Source organism: Pteropus alecto, unplaced genomic scaffold, assembly GCF_000325575.1.
Source record: "Pteropus alecto unplaced genomic scaffold, ASM32557v1 scaffold45, whole genome shotgun sequence".
Lineage (NCBI taxonomy): Eukaryota > Metazoa > Chordata > Mammalia > Chiroptera > Pteropodidae > Pteropus > Pteropus alecto.
The window spans coordinates 35,983,285-35,992,366 of NW_006442491.1; positions in this window are offsets into that span (position 1 = coordinate 35,983,285).

The following is a 9,082-nucleotide window of genomic DNA, read 5'->3' on the forward strand; positions in this document are numbered from 1 at the left end:
CGCGCGTCTGGCGCAGCGCCTGCCCCGCAGAGCCCCAGGGCCAGGCGAGCTCTGAAAAGCCTCCCGGCGAACCAGAGCCGGTGGGGCCGCTGGGAGGAGGTACCTGGAGCCTTCCTCTCCGGGAAAATCAGCCCGGGCAGCCTCAGGGGTGCACCTTCCCGCCCACACCGCGAATCCAACCCAGGCAAGGCCAGGAAGAGTAAGAGAGGGAGTTCACTCGGCAAGAATAAGTCCTGCGAAATCGTATCCTTGAAAACGCTAGCCCCACTCCTGAAAACACAGCCCTTTTCTCTCCTCTTGACGTGCCCGTCTGCTGTGCCGCCCCAATGCCATCCTGGCCTCCAACTGGCAAGATTTATCTGCCTCTTCCACAGCCACCTCTGGGAAGGAAGGGCTTGTCTTTGCCTGTGACCAGCTGCGTGAACTCGGCCAAGTCACTTACCCTTTCTGAGAGAGCGGTGCTGTCAGCCCTCCAGTTCTGTGATGCTTTGGGGCTCATGTCATTCCCTTCCCAATGCCTTCTAGACTGCCAGCTGCCAGAGGGCAGGCACCACATCTTTAAGCAAACAACATCCCCATCAGCCATTCGGAGCTCCTAGAAATGTACTCAGTATTTTTATTAATTGAAGGGATGTTTGTTGAGCCACGACCAGGGATGCATGATGGTTCCCTGTTCCTTCCTGAGTAAAGAACATCCCATGAGCATGAATTCAAGCCCTCCCCCCAACGAAGCCACACCTACACCTCCAGTCCTGACCCCTCATAAGGGCCTTCAGGGAGGCAGAGCATGGAGCCCTAGGCACCCTACTGCAAGTCCAGTTGTTCAGATGGCTCTCTCCTGCTGGTTGGTATCCGCCCCACGCCCCACTTCCCTATAATGTTGCAACTAAAGAGTTAGTGCCTGGAGCCGTAGAGGCCCCCAGACTCTGCTCCCCGGGGGCCAGTACCAGCTCTGCTTAGACGGTGCTCCCGCCATATTATTCGCTACAACATTGAATGTCACTAATCTAAGCTACGGTCAAACAGGGCGGCCTGGTGAAGATGGCCACTACTCCTCCCTGGTGCTGATCCCCCATCACAAGGCCAGTGTAGACTTTCGCCTGAGCCCTAGTCCCTCTTGGGAACTCCCTCCAGGCTCCCGTCACCGTCCGGGGACAGCAGCAGCCATTTCTTCTCATTCGATGCTGTCTTTTCGGGGCAGGGGCCAGATCGAATCCGCTTCCCCTTTCTTCCACTCTGCCTTTCTTTCTCCCCGACAGCTGTTGAGTAACTAAGAACCCGGGTTGTTCAATTTCCAGCTAGAAGGAGTTTGAGGGGGAACAAAGCTCTGTCAACTAAAGATCGATAACTATTCAATAATCTGTCTTCCCACCAACCCCAATATGTTCTCTCTACGTCTTTTTCTTCTCCTTCCTCCGAAAACTCAGACTTAAAGAAACTTCTCCCTTCCCTTCTCCTTCTCTCGCTGAAAGTACTCATCTTGTATCCCCTCAAATCCAGTCAAGTGACCATATAAAGGGCTCGGTAATTGACTGCAGAATGATTAGATGCTTCCAGATAGAATATAATTATCAGTCATTCACCTTATAGTATAAGCTGGTTTAAATGACTCTCGGGAAAATTTAAATTCAATTTCAATTTTCTTCAATTACTCAATTTAAATTTCCTCTAATTACTTCCATCTTAAGTAATTAGAGATGGAAGCCTTGGTTCCTTACGAAAAGATGTTCCCTCTTCAGGGCATTCTGAAGATACAGAACACCACGTTTTCTGGCGACCCTTACTTCTGAGAGAAGCTATCTGATGCTGTGAATCACGGAATCCTGTCTGCCTTTCAAACCACTGCTGATTGAGCAGGATAGCCCCTGGGTCATCAATCCATTGGATACCAGAAGTCCATGACTTGTATGGCCTGCCTCAGCCAGAGGAGCTGAGGCTGCCAGATTTCCTCTCTCTGTAGGATCTGAATGAGACGCCGAGACGGCTTCCATACACACTGGGTCCTGCAGAGGAGAGGTCTGTAGTCCCCTGAATGGGCCATTTATGGGTCACGGGCAAGGGGAAGAAGCAGCAGGACTGACCGCCCTTGTAGACAGAAGCTGGCTCTGGAGACTGCACTTCCCAGAGATGGCGGGAGTGAGGGTGTGAACAGGAAGTCTCCAGGTCACAATCCCTACTCGCAAGAGGGTCCAGCAACGCTCCTCTCCCCTCGGGTTTCCCCAGAGCCTCCGGTGTGCTCGCAACCAAACGCATTTCACTCGAGCTGGTTTCAGAACCCACTTCTGCTCCTCGCCCTCCGAATCCTCATTAAAACAACGTCCTAGAAATCCCTGCACAGAAGCCCGTGCATCTCCCGCCAAAAGAGATTGAGAAATCCAATCCCCAGCCTGCGGGAAACGCTTTCCTAACATTTGGGGTAGGAGTGGGGAAGCACCACCTGCTCCCCAACCCTCATTCCAGCTCCAGCTTCCCCCGGAGAAAAGAAATAGGTCGGGTCTGAGTTTTGTTCCAGCCACAACATAGATCTTTTCTTTCTTTTTTGCTTTCCCTTCCTTCCTTCCTTCCTTCCTTCCTTCCTTCCTTCCTTCCTTCCTTCCTTCCTTCCTTCCTTGTTATTAGAAAACCTAGTTGTGACCCAACTGTTTCCCTTTTCTGAGATTCCCAGATTGTATTTGGTGTCCAGGACTTTCGTTGCTGGACCTTTAATGATTTCACTTCTCTGCAGCTGGGCTCGATGTAAAGTCAACGAGCAAAGTCCATTAGCGTCGGAACCGGTGCTGCCTGGGAAAACAGTGCTCCCAGGTCAGTAACTCCACGGTTGTTTGTCTGTGCGCCCCTTAGAGAAACTAACTTTCAAGCAAGCCTGAGACAGTAAAGATCCACGGGTGGTTTTCCGTCTCTAAAGGAAACGGCTCTGAGAAGGCGGACAGGCTCACCGGGTATTCAGCGCTCAGGATCTGGCCTGAAAAACAGCCCTGTGGTTGAATGAAAGGTGACCCCGTGCATCAGGTAGCAGGCAGAGCCACAGGTCAGGCGTGCAGGAGGTGGGAAACCGAGAAAGAAAGAGAGCGAGACTCACGTCACAGCCGAAGGCCCACGGGGTCACCCTGTGCCCCTTTGCTCTGTATAGGGATAATTATCTACCCAAGCAAATGCGGTTCTTCAAGGGAGCATTAGTAGCTTGAGGAGGAAAAGGCTCTGCAAACAACCTACACGTGAGTCCTGGAAAGTTTTCAGTAAGTCCCCAGGATTGTCTCCAGAAACAGCCAAATTACTGACCTGTTTTCCATGAAAATAGTGTGTATGGGGGAAAGCAGAAAGATGGTTTAAAGATCACTTTCAATTGATTTTATAACTTAGAAGTTATTTGAGACAGTTCATCTACAGGGTCTCCTCCCACCCCCACATCGGTCATCAAGGTTCATGTCTAAGGTGACGATCGGCAGTTAGACGTTGGGGTTCGGGCTGCAGACAGCCTGGGATGCCTCTTTTTGGCCTTCCTGTGCTTGTCCCAGTCACCCTATTTATCACAATATCCTGAAGTCGTTGATTTCTTTGTAGTATTCGCCATGGATCATCAACTTCCTGGGAATATAGGACTTAGCAGAGTAGGTAAACAAACAAAAAAAAAGTTTATCGAATAAAGGAACATCCTTGTGCTTATTTCTCATAGGGGAAATAATATACCGTTGACTCACTATGATAAGAAAAGTAAAATTCTTTCCAACAATTTTGTAGGCTTGAAGTGTTTAGTCCACATTTAGTTACTGAGAATGGAAGGCCAAGGAGGCAAAAAAAGGGATTTATTGAAAGGACTTTATCTCAGAATCTAAGGGCAGAACTAAGCCTTGGGATGGAATGAAGTCTTGTGGGAAACCCAGAGCATTGCCGCCTCTGTGTCTGTCTGTCTGTCTGTCTCTCTCTCTCTCCCTCCTTATCTCTCTCTCTCCCTCTCCATCTCCATCTTTCTCTGTCTCTCCTTGGTACATCCGCATTATTCTTCTGCTTACTGCAATCTGACTTTCTCTGAATTCTACACGTGGAGCGATGGCAACTGACTCCCAGTTTTAACACAAACAGATCCATCTACCCAGAAGAGACACCGAAGCCCCAGGGAGGGGACTCACTGCTCCAACTGGGACCGGATGCCACCCTCTGCCTCCCGCCGCCCTCAGCCAGAGAAGCAGAATTACAGCAGCGGATTCCCAGCACCCAGGTGTGTTGAAGGAACAGGTCGGGGGGAGAGGTCAATGCCTAGAACATGGGACAAGCAATATGTGATGACGTGGAAAAGAAAGATACGGGTTAATTCGTATTGTGTGATTCCGTGTTAATGGTCTATAAGTCTGTATATGGATGTTTTCAAATGAGCAGAGAAAAAAACTATGAAAAACTGGACAGCAACTTGTCGATTTTAGGGGAATGGCGTAGAAAGGAAACCCCGTTAACCTGACCGCCATGTTTCTTATTTGAATGGTCACAGCAACTACATATGACATCGTGACGCACACTTTTTTTTTTTCCCCCCAAGGAAAAGGGTGCTGGGTAGAGCATTCAGTAGAGATCTACTGCATTAAACTCGTTTTTCCATAATTTAAACTTAAAGTTTGGAGAGAAAAGGAACTAACATTCATTCTCATAAGTGGCATTGGTTGAACAGAAATTTATTTTCATTCGTTATATTGATCCAACTCTGAAAACTCATTTACTCAAAGTCTAGGAAGATGGCCAGACATATAAAGCCTCACAGTTAACATTTTTTATAAAAAAAAAAAAAAAAAAAAAAACAAGGAAAAAACCTCACATTGCAATTGGTAAAGCTCATTAGTGGTATCAAAATCTCTGATGACATTTGAGATTTATCCCAGCTCCTTACGTACAAGGCGAGCACCAGGAAAGCACAGGCTCGGGGCCGGGCACGCGATAAGGGCACGGCTACTGCTGGTTTCTGTCGCCTACGTAAGCACGGTCTGCATGCAGGGTCCTGTTTGTGAGAACCTGCGGGAGGTTCATCTTTGATGCGGACTCTGAGATGATGGTTCTGCCCATCCGCTGGGAGTCTGTTTATGAACTAGCACCCAGGTGAATCAGAAGCAGACAGCTCTTTGTAGATGCTGCTGGCGGGATACACCCACCAAGGGCTGATTAGCCCTTTGGTTAAAAACAGCGTGTCTAGGATCAGCTTCGTCTCCTACTTGGTGACCGTAGGGCAAGTTACAAACCTTCCTTCAGCCGGGAAAATTGCAATCATAAAATAATACCCAGTCCATGGCTCGCTGTGGGGACTGATTGAGGGAAGCGTGAGCAGGGTACTTAGCACAATATTGGGCACACAGGAGGTACTTAATTAAAGGCAGTGATTATTATCATTAATCTATGGAATCTGTTAATGACTAAAAGGGATCGGTGCCCTCAGTACACGGGACCAAGGCCCATCGCGAACCTTGGCTGCAGCCTAACCTCACAGACACTACAGTGGGGGAGAACACGGTGTGCCCGAGGGTGAGGGAAGCCCGAGGTTCAGACAACTAGTGCAGCCACGATCAGCAAAGCCAAGTTCGAGGGGCCAGCCACCGCCGTTGCATGAGAGATGACGTTGAAGCCAGTTAGTCGCCAGTCACTCCACGAGGCTGTCTCTTAAACGAAGCCAAGGCACTGGGCAAGTGTGTGAGCTCCCTGCAGGGTGCGAGTTGAGGACTGAATTTTCCTTTTATTTCTCTTCCCTCTTGCCTTAATCACTGGGTCTCATCACTCAGGGTCTCTGAAAAAAAGCATTTAACTGATATAGATGGATTCTCCAAAGTGAGAACTGTACGGAAAGCCAAGAACAGCTGGTCAGAACCAGTCATTACGGCAGCTGGGGACTCAGAAAGCCAAGCAGGGTGGGAGAGAAATACCGCGTTTGTTAACTTCCCGAGGGCGTGGGGAGCCAGGCAGAGGGATCTTAAAGAGCTGGCAGTCCATTTATTTGGTAGCTGGAGAGTCCTAGACACTTTTAACTTCCCTGAGTTTAACCGTGTGTGTTTTGGGGGAGAGAGAAACAGCTTCAATGGGGGAGAGAGAGAGAAACAGCTTCAATGCACGCCTGGGGCACGCCTGGGGCGGGTGCGAACCCAGAAGCGTGAACTGCTGAGGCAGCGACGGCCTCCGCTCCCGTTGCCTCCCCCACATGAGCATCTTGCATCGCTGGCTGTGATCCTGCGATTTAAAGAGCAGTGATTTCGCACAGCATGGCCACGAAGAGCAAGCCAGTCCCTTACTGTGGCGCTGGGCTGAAGCCGCAGCCACCTGCTTCGGCTCTGAACGAAACGCCGGCTGCAGCAGCTCCGAGCTCCGGGGGCGAGAATTCCGAGAGCACAAGCCGGGGCGAGTCCGGCTCTGAGTGGCCTCTGCCTGCGCACCGACTTCGGAACCGAACCCGAGCGTGGGTTTTCTCTCCTGCTTTTGGAAAACTCGACTGCAAATAACTTCCCGCCCCACCCCTCCTATTTTTTATGGCCACCACTCTCCTGAGAGATAAATCATATCTATCACCCCATTTCACAGGTGGGGAAACAAGGCGCCCGGCTAACAGTGACCGGGCGGGATTCGATGGCGGGCCACGTCCTCCTGTCCAAAGGTCTTTGCCTAAGACCCCACGGGGAAGGCGGAAACGAAAATATTTTTGTCAGTTGATGATGTCAAATTCAGAGGAGAAACTGACTGTATTCCTAGAATTATTAATATCAGTAGACAGCAAGTGGGGATGAAACTTATGGCGGAGGAAGGATATGGGCTTTAAATCACAGGACTTTTAATAAATGCTACTGATTGTAAAGCCATGGTTTATGTACGTACAGATACACGCACGAGTATATACACACGTGTACATATTAAAATATATATGTATATTTGTATATCTACTAAAATATGTGTTTTAATATACAGAAAATATGTGTATCCGTATATATGCATGTGCAGATATTTAAATATATATTTAATTAAATAAAAGGTACATATTTAATTAAATGAAATGTACATTAAATATGTTAGGTACAGGTAGTTCGATTCTAGGTGGTTACATCATCTCATGACCTCATACCTGTATGCGCTTCCCACTCACAGTGCTGACCAGATTGCAAGATCACATCTGTCGGTCTTATCTGGCTAAGAGTGTCTTCCCCACCGTGCAAGCTGCTCCTCGAAGGCAGAGGTGGGCTGGGTCTTTCTCGCCATCATCGACGCCCCGGAACAGCGCCTGGCACATAGCACAGGTGCCTTAGATGTTTGTCAAAGGGATGAAAAACAAAGGTGTGGCATAGCTTCCCACTTCGGCTACCCGCTCTAAGCGTCTGTCCAATTCCAGCATGAGATCGTTTCAAAAATTAACCTACGCTTTCTCTAATCCTTACTAATGACTTATACTGCTTAATAAGCCATCCTTCCGAACTTGGGAATTTAATACATTTTGGGGGGAAATGCTGTAAGTAGCCCTTCCTTTCCCTGGACATCCGTTTGCACAGCTCTTTCTCGTTGTCACATTCTTTGTGCTGGGTTAGGAGTACCCTACTTTCGGCCATGCCACCAGCTCGGCCACTTTCTTATCTACCACACTGGGGGTACGAGAATGCCTCTTGCTCGCCAGGCTGTAGGCTCAGCGAAGCAAAAGCTGCCTTGCTCTGTCCTTTGCCTGCTAATTGGGAACCTGTGGCATTCTGGCAGCACATCCAAAGTGATGGACTGTGGCTTCTGAATCCATTGGCTTCTGGCGATGTCAGCTGGCTGCGAGCCTCCCGTGTGACGAACAATCCACCAACTAACTTGACTTTCTTGGCCAAGTGTCTGTTGGCTAAATAACTACCTCTTGGATAGACCCACTCATCACTTAGGCAGCTGGTGTTCTGGCGATTGACTGAGCTGAATAACTTCTGGGCCAGGTCCAGTTATCTCCTGACCACAAAAAAAAAAAAAAAATGACTTTCACAGGGCTGTGCATGGGCTTCGTAGAGCCTTTATAAAGCAAAATAGATCAGAAAAGCAAAATGAATGAGGAAATAGATGGGCCGTGCTTCACAGCAAAGCTTTTTAAGGCGTGAGCGACTTTGAATTTTTCCCCTTCGTGGCTGTATTTCATTCGCTCTCCCTTTGCCTTTCCATGTTGCCTCTGCTTTTCTTCCTTTCCAAAGCTCTTCGCACAGTTTTTCCCTAAAGTTCTTAATCTTATACTCCATTCGACCAATATTTAATTAGATCTTAGAGTATCCTAAGCGAGGGCAGCAGACACACATGCCTTCCAGGGCGTGGTGGACACTGGCTGCGTTTTGTGGTTGCTCATTATCAGAAACCCCCTCCTATGTCTGGGGACTCTTCTTCCCGAGGATGCAGAGCCTGCCTCCCACCACAGAAGCAGAATATACCAGGTACTCATTTTCCAGCTTCCCTTGCAGCTAGGGTGCAAGCATGTGACCCCAGCTCTGCAAATAGACGTGCCCACTGCGGATGCTGTTGAATTAGAAGCCTGCGAGAGGAAACAGGGACCTCCCAGAACCCCTTCTAGGGAAAGTGGCAACTGGGGCAGCGGTCTTGGGGCAGTGACCAGCATCACCCACCAGAGAGGGTGACCGTGTGTGGCCAGTGTGGGGGCTGCGCGCAGCAGCCACAGCCATCTCGGTGGTCCCTGCTCTACAGTGGCAGCCGAGCTGGGGTCCCGTTCCTGCCTGCACCACCTCTAATCAGGTTCACTAATCCTCTAAGGTATTCGTGGACCACTAAGTATACTTCAACAAATTCCTTTTCTACTGAAATTCATCAGAGTCAACTTTGGCTGCTTGCAGATAAGCGTCCAGGTAGATACTGGGGCTGATCAGGAACAATAAATGGGTGACATCAGTGGAAGGAACCGTGGGAAGGTGGGACACCTCTCGCAGGCTTCTAATTCAACAGCATCCGCAGTGGGCACGTCTATTTGCAGAGCTGGGGTCACATGCTTGCACCCTAGCTGCAAGGGAAGCTGGAAAATGAGTACCTGGTATATTCTGCTTCTGTGGTGGGAGGCAGGCTCTGCATCATCAGGTGAGACACCTGTTTCTCATCTTCATCAGGC